A 12,966-nucleotide genomic window follows, 5' to 3' on the forward strand; every position below is an offset into this window, starting at 1 on the left:
AGTCCCTCACATCACCTTCCATGCTCTTATTAAGGGTCCTCCCAGCTTTCTGGTCCCCCAGATTTGGAGAGCACACAAGGGTCCGAATGGGAAAAGGGGAAATAAATTAAATAGGGAAAGGGAAATCAACAAAAACCACCTTCTTCCCTTTTCCACCAATGAAAGTCTTCCATCAGTGGAAGGGCACAGCTGAGGACAACCCACAAGTGCTTTAAAAAGGGGAGCACAAAAATAAATGTTATTTTTTTGGACAAGCCACTTTAGGGTATTGAAGGCAGATGTAAGGAGACCTTACAACAACAACAACTTGAACAGGGGAGTATCCAGGATATCACTCAAGGGTTGTCTTTCTTACAAGTGCATTGTCAATGCTGAAATAGCAAAAGTAGCAGAAGGTAGACAGGTAAGTGAATTATTCCAGTCAATGAAGACATCAAAGACCATTGTGTATTCACCTTAGTGTGTGTCCATGAAGACACATCAACACTGATCTGTAGTAAATGTAAGTGGAACAGATCAGGGCAGACTTTGGCATGTGGACATGAGTTCATCTGATTGTTTGCCATACCCATAATTTCCATGCAACCATTCAAACCACTTTTTGGCAGCCAGTGCTACCCTTAATACTGGTGGAGATGCATCCCACCAATTCATCAGGTGCTGAACTCTGAAATTTGGACTCACTCAAGCTGCGTTCCTAAAATTGTTGTGCCAGTTGTACATATATGATTCCCCACTGCATATCCACGAAACAAAGTTCAACTCCTCACTGTGATGTAGGTGTTAATCAAAACAAAAAATATTGTACAAACTGAGGTTCTTTGTGGGTTCATTCTTGTTTAACAGAGTCTGTGAGGGGTTTCTAGGAGAACAGTAGCAACAGGTGCTTACTTGGACACTCAGAACGGTCTTCTTGAGCAACAAAAGAATCAGGACTAGCAAGTTACAGAACACTAATTATAGCCAAACACTTTTCTTGGAACTTCTGGCAATAGCTTCCTTCATTTCACAGTCTAATCCCATTACTTACAGATGACAGCAGTCTCTCTCTCTCTCTCTCTCTCTCTCTCTCTCTCTCTCACACACACACACACACAGCAGATGCCAAAACCCTTAACAGCACTTCTCCTCTACTTCCTATACCAAAACGTCTAGCAGTTTTCCCTAGGACCCCACACTAGGTAGACTAAATTAATTCCAAGGCAGAGCAAATCAATGCCTCCTCCTTATCAAGCCTCTTTAGGCTGTAGATCGATTCAGTCCACCACCACCATTCATAAGATGGAGTGCGTTTTTCCCCCCTGGTGTTTTTAAAGAATCTGCTGATGAAATGTCTCACATCATTGTAGGGGAAGCAAGTGATGTAATCGGGCGCAGAGCTTAAAAATAGATGTAGGGAAGCAGCAGCTTTGTTCCTCAAAGGGAAGGAAGATCATGTGTTATTGCTGAAATTCACATGACCTATTTGATAAAGCAGCAGTGTGTCCACATTCCTATAGCAGCAGCACTCTCTCACACATGGACGGAGGGGGGAGAGAAAAGGCACCAGACAAAACTGTCAGCCTGCACAAATTCCAGCTGTCGCTTGCACTCACTGCTTCCTCAAAAGGCTTTTGGTTCTTTCCCTCCTAACATAAACCTGTCAGTTTTCCTTCAAACAAGTTACATTTCCTAAAAGATCAATGAAAAATGTCTCTCTTTCTTGTTACAATTTATACTATAGAGGGACCCGATGGCTCCAGATGGGATTGGAATACTCTTTATGTGGGGTTTGCAGCAGGGTGTGTGTGTTACTGGAAAAATAATAATAATAATAATAATAATAATAATAATAATAATACATGAACATTTCAGTGCTGCTGCTCCCACCTCTTCATGTAGTAAAAGTAAAACAGACCTGTAGAAATAAGTGTTCTTAAATAGCTTTGTGCAGTGCACTTTATGATTATTCTCTAGCTATTTAATCTTTCAAAATAACACAATAGCCCCTTGACTGAATCCAAATATCTAAGTGTTCAAATGAAAATAGGTGAGGTGCCCATTGCCTTGCTTAGAAAGCTTCTTACCCTTCAGTGTGTACTGTTCCCAATCTTTCTGAAAGCTTCCCATATAAGTTTAGGCAAAAAAAGAAGCCAAGAATACTCTCTTCAGCCTGCATACACCCTTTCCTTCAAGAGGGTTAGAACTCGTAGGCAATTTGAATTTTCTCCACTCGTTTCTGCTGCCTATTACACAAGTCACTTGGAAGGTGTTCAGTCATACTTGTATTCCACTCTACAAATGTTACATTCCTGGTGGTGTGGAAGGTCCATTGCAATTTCTCAATGCAGCAAAAGGCAATTACCGATCAGTGCTAGAAGGATCCCATCTGAAGGCACCCTTGGTATTCAAAATGGCACAGAAAAGTAATGGCGGAGTTTATGGAAACAAGACCATGTGGGAGGAATTCACAGCTATGCAATCCAGACTTCTTCTTCCTCCAACAAGAAAGAAACAACACCCTCATTAATCTCAAGCCCCAAACTAGACAGGGCAGCTCTGTGGCCATCTTCAGAGCTGACTGGGAGACCTATAAATGTTTGGGTTTCTTGCAATTTGGCAGAGGTTTTCGGGTTTTTTGGTTTTTACCCAGGGACACCTCTCTCTGGTCTGTAGTTTTCAGACAAATTGTACACAAAATAATAGAGAAGATTGAGTGATTCCCCCCGCCCCCCAAAAACCCCCCTGCAGGGATCAATCTTGCCAGAAAATCATTGCAGTTCTTATCCTGATTCATGCCCTTGGGACGTTAAGTGATTCCCTTTTTATCCACCCCCAAACTGCAATGGTTGTCCTTGTGGGACAACCACTGCAGCTTTCCTTCTGAAATTTGGTGGATCTATGCCAGGGGTAGGCAACCTAAGGCCCGTGGGCCGGATGTGGCCCAATCGCCTTCTCAATCTGGCCCAGGTTGATACAGTCCAGGTATCAACGTGTCTTTACATGAGTAGAATGTGTGCTTTTATTTAAAATGCATCTCTGGGTTATTTGTGGGGCAAAGGAATTCATTCCCCCCCCCAAAAAAATATAGTCCAGCCCACCACATGGTCTGAGGGACGGTGGACTGGCCCACGGCTGAGAAAGGTTGCTGACCCCTGACCTATGCCCACAGAAGGGGCACCATCACCAGCAAATTCAATCTAATTTTGCCCCCTCCCAAATTAAAAGTTATACATAGCTCCTTTTGGGGAGGGATTCACGTTCAACGAAAACAGTTGAAAATGATCCAAAGTTGGAGTTCCTATATCCAATTGTTTTTTACTACAGGTGTGTCCTTTTCTGGAAATCAGATCAATAAGCAACATTGACCAGTGTCAGCATAAGCCTGAGTGGAACTTTGCAGCTGGACTCCCAAGTATCAGTCGAAGGTAACTTCCACACAGAGGGTCTCAGTTTTGTGTGAGCAAATGAGACCAAGAACATAAGTAAGCAGAACTGTAATTTATTTCAGACTGTAATTACTTGCATTTCCTTTTGTAATCTCACAAACCTAAGAAGTGTGCAACCCTGTTATTGGAGCAATTGGATAATTATTATAGTACAAACTGTTAAAAGTAAAAATGCCCTTCATTTTTCTTTGATGTCTAAGGAAGAATAATTAATTCAAAGACATGCAAAAATTAGGGGAATTTAAAGTACAAAACAAATGTAGTCTAGTCTTGTCGAGATACAGTGTGCCTTTTATAGGCATTTCCTAGCTTGCCTGACCACAATGGGGCCCCTGCAGCTTTTCAGATTTACTCTACAGGAGAGTCAGTTTATCCTGAAGTACAGCAGCATAAATGAACTACTCCAATTAAAACAGGTCTGACTTTAAAAGGGTTCGTTTCTGCAGACTTGTGCTCTCTCTGTGAACTGTTTCGCTTCCAGAATATGGAGCTTGAATGCAGTTTATAAAGCAGTTCTTACGGAACAGACAACAGGACAATGCCTTGGATTAGCAGACAAGTGAATAGTGCAGCCCCTACAAATAGACTCCACCATTTATTTATCGCATTTCTATCTAACCTTCTTCTCCAAAGAGCTCAAGGTGGCATACATGGTTCTCCTCCTTCCTCATTTAATTGCCGCAACAACCCTGTGAGGTAGGATAGGCTGAGTGTGAGTGACTAGACTAAGGTCACCCAGTGAGCTCCAGGGCTGAGTGGATTCGAACTCTGGTCTCACAGATCTTAGTCCAACACTCTAACCACAACACTACACTGGCTTATATCATGTTCAGGCTTCTTTCACATGATTTACACACATGCAGATCTTGGGTTATGCTTTGCTATGAGCGAAAGAAAATGCTATGAGCATTTTGGTTTGAGAAGGGCAAATTACACAGGTTCACATTAAAATGAGTTTCTCCGGCATCCTCACAGTCTTGACAGCAGAAAGAAGCTTCTTAGGTTCTTATGTTCCTGAGACCAACTTAGTTATCCATTCCATGGTTATTCCAGAGAATTAGAAGTGTAATGTGAGCATCTGAAATTCCAAAGTGTCCTCATTCCACAGCCATATTTCTACACATAAAAAGCGGCTGTTGTTTTGTGGGCGTGGAAATACTCTTGTCTGAAGCCCTTGGTAGCTGCTGCCATTGCAGGCACTACTGTGCTTGATGGGCCAATTGTCTGATTCAGCATAAGGCAGCTTCTTAAACTCCTGTTGCAGTTGTTTGTAATGAAATGATTCTTGAAATGAATTAAGCCAAATGCTAACAGATTATATCTCTATTGTATGAGTTATGGTGTGCCGTTTGAATTCTGACTGTGATGTTTGGCAAGTCCTTCCAGTTGTTTAGTCTAATGGTTGTTTCCTCTTGGCTCACTTTGGGTAAGAATCAATATACATATATCTCAAGTCTGGGCCCACATTTTGTCACACTCTATAACACACTCTATAACAATAGGTTATATGGCTTTTAGTAGGTTAATCTTGAAGTACTTTCTTACAAGGCTTACTAAGTCGATCCAAAGCAATTCTGCTATAGACTATGAATTTTCCTATCAAAGATTTCCTCATGGTTTTAAATGCATGGATTCTTAGAAAAGTTTTCAATTTCACTTACTATGTGATACATAGTATATAAACACACACAGACACACACACACACACACAATGTAATTGGGGGTCTTTTCTTTTCTTTTTAGGATCAAATAAGACTAAATTTCAAACTCAGCAGATTTACTTCAGCACACCATACATTTGGATGTTCTTAAAACCACTAAACAATAATAGATAATTATACAATTTATGACCCTTTTGTTTACACAGTTTGTTCACACAGTCAGAAAAATAAAGTAAGAGTAGATCTCCCCCCGCCCCTACACACGTTATTCTATAACACGAACTAGTTAAAGCATGCATGTCCATCGCTTGATGGCTGCAACATTATGTGGCGACTCAGATATCTGAATGATCCACTAAAGTTCAAATATTGCAGAGTATTCAAGTTGCCTTACATTGCCGTGTGTGTGATGCTTTTCATTAGTCACTTGCACCTTCAGTATTGCATCAGCATGGTGTATGTGTGTTTATAAAATCCTAAAATAAATCCTGCTTTAAAATTGAAAATTTCAAAGCAGCTCACAAACATAACTATGGGTGGGTTAATTTTATGTTGTTGTTGTTTTCTTGTTGTTGTTTTGTTATTGTTTATTAAGAGCAGAATCCCACACACAAAGATGCGCAGACACACATACACACCAGCGGTGATTGGCAGTGTTGGATGACACATAGATTTCTCCACTGGTAGAGAGGAGTGCTTGTGGTGGTAGCGTGAATTTGTCATGATAGAGACTGAGCTATGGCCATGCAGCTGATAAGCTGTTGCCAGTGGTACGGCAACTACTGTAGTGTGATACTAACTTCAGCTAGAATCCCCTGGATCTATCTGTTAAAAAATGAAGTGTTTTTTAAAAAACAAAAAAATATAACCTTTTAATTTCTGTGTTTGTACGAACTAAAACATGGTTGATATCTGCTAAGAGTAGACACTTTTGCTAGGGCCATGGGAATTGTATTGCACTTTCTTTCCTACTGAACGATAATTCTGTTCTGTATCTGTTAAAAATGCCACAATGTTTGAAATCAAAATGCTGCCCTAGTCTGTTAGCTTTACTACCCACTTCCGCCAGTCTGTAATATTTGGGTAAGAATGCTTGCTCACTCTACAGGGTGCCTAGGATTATTGCAGTAGTGAACACAATTCCATAGGCCTGGAGCACGCAAGGACACTGGGCACAATGTTGCCACAATTGTCTTTTAATTTCAAATGCTTAGCTTGTGCCAAACGAAAAACAGGTCTGGTAACATTAGCTGGAGGGTGGTGGGTGCTGAAGTAGGCAGAGAGGGAACAGTGTTTAAAAAATACCTGTTGTCTGTGAATGTCAAGAGGTTTGCTGTTGCTGCCCACCATTGTTCAAGTTGGCTGCTGCTCCTGGGAGGATCCCTCTTCTTAATATGAGGAGAGAACTTGCCAGAAGGGGAAGGGCTGAATAAATCCAGTCATTTTCTAAGCCAACTAATGGAATACATCCTATGTTTTCTCACAAGTTACCATAATATGTGATAACTTGACCATTTGAGTTCAGCTTTTTAGGATCATTCTTTGACATGAAAAGCCTTTTTAAGGCGTTCAGCCTGACTGCACACACACAGATAAAATAATGTGCAGAAAAGGGATAGGCAAATCTGCCAATTTCAGTTTCTCTCATTTTCCCAATCTTACATTCCGTTCTCTGCATTTCTGCATCAGTTCACAATTCTTTTTTAAAGTCCTCATGAAAATCACCAGCAGATTTCTCACAAGAGGTACATTTTCATTATATGACTTTACCTAATATATACATGTTTGCAAAGCAGTTTTCCCCCTAACAGAATGCATTTTCAGTAATATATGCATTTCGTGCACACTTTATATGCAATTCTATTTTTTTAAAATAATATTTATTACTTTTAAACCTTACAAACAAGAAGAAAAAGAAAAGGAGAAAAAAGAAGAAAAAAACAAAAGAAAGAAAAAACAATACAATACAATATATAAACAATACACCACACAACATTAACGCATTAAACTAAACAAAACAGAACAAAAACAATTTAAAAACATACATCATACCATTTCAATGCCTTATCTTTCATTCCCTTGTTTCATCGACTTCCTCTCACCTCCCTTTTTGCATTCCACTTCTATTAATTGTTTAAGCAAATCCTTTCCATCTTTCACTATTTTCTGTCATATAAATATCTTAACTTATTTTAACCTTATTTCCATTAATACTATAATACTTATTTATGCTTAACTCCTTATAACACTTCTACTAAGGCCATATAATTTCATTCCAACATTTTTCTAACACTCATTAATTTTACCCTATTTCTATAAATAAACTTTAAACTTTTTCCAATCTTCTTCCACCGTCTCTTCTCCCTGGTCTCAGATTCTGCCAGTCATTTCCGTCAATTCCATATAGTCCATCAACCTGGTGATCTTCTGTCCGAGGCTCTTAACTCTTTTCCAGGTCCCTTCTGCAAATCTTCTTCGTATTTATACATACACTTTACTTTGTCTTCTGCTGATCTTGTTCTTGATTTCCTTTCTTTGATGCTGAAGAGTAGGTCTCGGGGGAGCTCCAACCTAACAATGTTTTTATTCCTTCTCGACATGTCATCCACATCTCCATGGTTAAAACTAAAATCCAAAAGATATTTCAGGACGTGTTTCAAAGTCCCTCCAAATGTGCAGGTCCCCACAACTCCAATTTCCTCCTGACCCAGGTCCAGATCCCAAAGGTCAGTAAATCCCTGCATGAGGTGATCTATCCAACTTTCCTTCTCCAGTCCAAGCAGGGTTCCAATCTGACTTTCTCTGAATTCAATCATAGAGGGCAACAACTTGTAATCATCAAATTGCCTCTGTAAGGCTGGGGCTCTCTCCCTCTCCACTTGTATTACTTTAGGTTCAACAACCACAACTTTCTCCCTCGCTTTCTCCACCATTTGGCATGTCAGAGTAGATTCCTGTATCGGTTCCTGAATAGTTTCTGTGTAGATGTTCACTTTTTGTCCCAAATTAGTCACTTTTTGTCCCAAAATATCAATTTTAATATTCATCACATCCGTCTTCTTGTGAAGCTGTTCCAATGACTCACTTATCTTGCATAGTGCAATCACTAAGGCTTCTTCTGTCGACATTCTCAAGCGATCCAAGGTCAATCTCACGGTTTTCTCTTGCAGCTGGAGATTCCACCAGCCCAACTCTTGTAACAATTTTAAAGGCTCCCTCTAGAGGGAAACAATTTCTGTTTGTATCAATCCTTTTAAGCACAGTTCAAGCAGTAAAATTAGTTTCCATTTTCAGCTACTTTTACTCCTTTTTAAATGCAGAAGGAGACAGTGAAAGCAATGTATTTCTCTTATTTAACTGTCCCAAAAACGTCAGTCTTACTAGCAGTCCAGGTTCAGAGCGGTGGTGATCCAACTTTCTTCACTCTCTCCTGCAGGCTTACACAATCCAAAATTCCCCCCCTCTTCTCCTGCCTCCAAGGGGGGTTTAATGATTTTAGCCGATGGAAGTTTAATCCTTTACATAGGACTTTCCAATACTTTAGCTTGCAAATTCTTTGCTTCAATCTATTTACAAAAGGGGAAGGTGGACTTCCTGTTTGAAACCTCCCCGTTTTGATGCCAAATTAAGATGTTTAAAAATCCAATTTTCCGTTCTACTCACGGGTAGTTGTTTAGAATCAAATTGTCCACAGGAAAAAGTCAGCGCTTTCCGGCAACAGCAATGCGGCTTCACTCCGTGAAAGAAGCAGTCAATTCGAAGCACCGCGCCGCTCACCCCACATCGCTCCGGATCCCCGAAACCAGGTCTCCCCGTGAGTAGGGGAGGCGCAAAAGGTGCCAGCCGAATCCCACGTTCACAGGCTTCTCCCGCCTGTGATTTTTAGTGGGTCTCCGCCTTCGCCGTGGTGGCCAGACTCTTTATATGCAATTCTAGACATAACTTGGCTTTTAGAGTTAAATTGCAAAATTCAGTGAAGTGTGAATTTCAAAGAATGGCTGTGTTTTGGTTTATGCAATGTTTCAGAAAGTGTGAATTAGGTAGAATTGCTTTAAAATGTGAACTGAATCCAATTTCTTCCCCATTCCTAGTGGTAGGTGAGTGTGGGGCTGTGTCTGCTGGTCCTGCCCTATCATCTGCACCGAGCCAGATTTAGGGTGGTGGGGGTGGTTCCCCAGCACAGGTTGCCAAGCCGAGGGGGTGCAAAATAACTACTCCTTCTGGTTTTGTAATAAAGTGAAGTTTCAGTGAGCCTATTGAGAAGATCCATTAAAGAGCAACTGTACCCAAAGGAATTATTGTGAAAAGTAATAAATATTTAGTAGGGAAGCATCACATTTTGTCCTCAATCAGGGTGCCATATTACCAAAGTCCTCTCCTTTCCACACGTTGGGTGAAATGTCTGTATGTTTCTGTGCTTGCATAAGCTCTGACCATGATTAGGAACTTCTGTGTGACTGACATTCCAGATCAAGGGTGGAATGTTCACCTGAGCACAAGGCTCCCCTTTACAGATGTTCTGTCCCACAGGTGAATGTCAATGGATAAGCTGGGAGGAACATGCCTGCTCTCCCCGTCAGTGTCATTCCTATTCATGTTGTTAGAACTTCCTGAGCCAGAGGGAAGCAGTGGTTAGAGTGCTTGATTAGGAGACTCGAGTTCAAATACCCACTTGGCCATGAAGCCCATTGGATGACTTCATGCCAGTTACTGTAGCTCAACCTAAACTGCCTCACAGGTTTGTTGTGAGGATAACATGAAGAGGTGGAAAAGTTTGTACTCCATCTTGGGCTCCTTAGAGAAAAGGGGGGGAAGGAAGGAAGGAAGGAAGGAAGGAAGGAAGGAAGGAAGGAAGGGCAAAACTGAGAAGGCAACTGGCTTTTCTATCTCAAAACTGATTATGTGAATCAGATCTGATTCATGCCCAAACTCCTTGCTTTTTGAGATGGCCTCTTTAATTGCTGTTTTAGACTCAATGGGAGTGATGATTTGGCTAAAATTGGAAGGTGTCAGGTAATGAGGCCTCTAGATTTCCTTAAGTGATCCCTCCCTTCATTCAGGCACTGCTGCCCTTGTGTCTAACACTTGTGGTCCCAGAGAACAATTGTTCTCCATAGAATCATAGAATCATAGAATCATAGAGTTGGAAGAGACCACAAGGGCCATCGAGTCCAACACCCTGCCAAGCAGGAAACACAATCAGAGCACTCCTGACATATGGTTGTCAAGCCTCTGCTTAAAGACCTCCAAAGAAGGAGACTCCACCACACTCCTTGGCAGCAAATTCCACTGTCAAACAGCTCTTACTGTCAGGAAGTTCTTCCTAATGTTTAGGTGGAATCTTCTTTCTTGTAGTTTGGAACCATTGCTCCGTGTCCGCTTCTCTGGAGCAGCAGAAAACAACCTTTCTCCCTCCTCTATGTGACATCCTTTTATATATTTGAACATGGCTATCATATCACCCCTTAACCTCCTCTTCTCCAGGCTAAACATGCCCAGCTCCCTTAGCCGCTCTTCATAAGGCATCGTTTCCAGGCCTTTGACCATTTTGGTTGCCCTCCTCTGGACACGTTCCAGTTTGTCAGTGTCCTTCTTGAACTGTGGTGCCCAGAACTGGACACAGTACTCCAGGTGAGGTCTGACCAGAGCAGAATACAGTGGCACTATTACTTCCCTTGATCTAGATGCTATACTCCTATTGATGCAGCCCAGAATTGCATTGGCTTTTTTAGCTGCCGCGTCACACTGTTGGCTCATGTCAAGTTTGTGGTCAACCAAGACTCCTAGATCCATTTCACATGTACTGCTCTCAAGCCAGGTGTCACCCATCTTGTATTTGTGCCTCTCATTTTTTTTGCCCATCTCTTCTTTCACAACAAATCAAAGACAATAAACATTCATATAACTCCATGCATACAGAAACAGGTTAGGGATAATATGCAAAATGTAAAGTGACTGTTAAATGTCAATGTTCAGCTCCTTGAGTTCCACTGAAAGGAAATGGAGTGATGTCACTTAAAACAAAAAGGGAAATGGTATGTTGACATGGCTCTCCTCAAGCTGCTTACTCTGGGGTTAAATGCCCTACAAAAACAAATAAAGCATTCCCACTGATTTCAATGGGGGCAATCCCAATGCAAGTAATTTGAGGCTTGCAGCTTGAGTATCATTTGAGTTCAACAAAATTTATTGCTGCGTCAAAGGGAACAGGAATGTGCTCCCCTTGGTTTTGTTGCTGCATTGATTTGCAATTAAGTTCTGTTGGCCTCCATAAATGAAACAGCATGTCTATAATGGAAGTACATATGATGTATATTACAAATACACAGAGCGCAGCGAATTTTGCTTCATCTGATGGTAACAAGTTGAGCATTTCAGTCATTTCATACAGGAATTTGTAAGATTCTCTTTTCAGGGCTTTCTCATTTAAATTAAACATCAAATGACAATAAGTAATTTTCTGATGTTTATTGTTCTAGGGAAGTCTTACCCAACCCATTTCCTCTCCAAATTTTGCTGGACTTCAACTCCCATCATCCCCAGCTAGCATGGCTAATAGTCAGAGATAGTAAGAGCTGCTGTCCAAAACATCTGGAGAGCACCAGGTTGGGTAAGGCTGGTCTACAAGATTGTTTATTGTTTTACTGGTTAGCACTAGAAGTATGCTGAAACCATCACTAGTAATTTTACTACATAAAGTTCTGTCCAGGTAAGCAGGATAAGGCTCAATGGGATAGGAATATTCTCACTTAGACCTTATAGGTAGTTTAGTCAGTATCCTTAGATCATCAATATGTTTCTGCAAAACCTTAGCTTCAGATTAATTTTGTATCTTATTAATAAAATGGAATGGTAGAAGGCTCTATCTTGCTTACTATTCATTCATTTCTTTATGATACATGGAGAACTACTGGTCCAGGGTACAGCATTTACATAGAAAACTATCCCCACCTTGCCAGTCTAAATCATGAGCTGCATCCTAAAGCTAAAATGTTCAGTGTTGTAATAGAACTCAGTGGTGAACATTCCAGCAGCACAAGCCCTACAACTTGCCACATTGAATGATCCCTCCCTTGCAGACTGTTCTGCCCCAACTCCCCCCAAGCCAATTTTGAGGGTACCAGGGAGCACTGGGGCAGGAGGGGAGAAGCCCCATTGTACAAGCTCAAGTCCTCATGAAGGGCTTGCATTGATCGGACACATTAGGTGAATCCAGCCCAGTAGGTAAGGTTAAATAGGCTACAATAGCAAAGATGGTAATGACTTAGTGTGCTAACTAATAAACCTTCCTGTTGTCACATACCTCCGTGTTGTGATGTCCACAACCATCGACAGGGACAGCCATTCAGAATGTCCTCCTAGCAAAAGTCAACTCATGCAGAAGATGCACCTGATAAATTCCCTATTGCTCTTACAGGGGGGGAAAGTAGGTGTGAGTTGGTTGGGAACCTCAATTAATGCCTCTTGGTAGCAGCATACCTTCACTACCATGGATAGAAGACCCATTTGTATGCTGCAATGGAACAGGAGAAGGTATAGGCATTCCCCCAAAGAGGAAGCAGAGGGAGTGCAGTTGCTATCAGCCCATCAAGGCATCGGCAACAACTGTTGGGATACCAGAGATGGAAACACCTCTTGCCATCGACCAAACCTATTCTTCCACAGTCTTCAGACTCATAATGACCTGTATTTTTTTTCTTAATTGTCTTGCAATCCTATGACATCCCCTAACTTTGATCTGGTTTTTTAGCTCTTCTCTCAGGGACCACCTTACGTCCCCCAAATAATATGGCAGAGATTCCATTCAAGGAATCTGTGTTCTGTTGTGCTTACAGAGAACATCTGGTTCTGATTCAATCATTTTCATTGAGAAAAAA

The sequence above is a fragment of the Podarcis erhardii genome, assembly GCF_964252035.2.
Source record: "Podarcis erhardii genome assembly, chromosome: 1".
NCBI classification, from domain to species: Eukaryota; Metazoa; Chordata; class Lepidosauria; order Squamata; family Lacertidae; genus Podarcis; species Podarcis erhardii.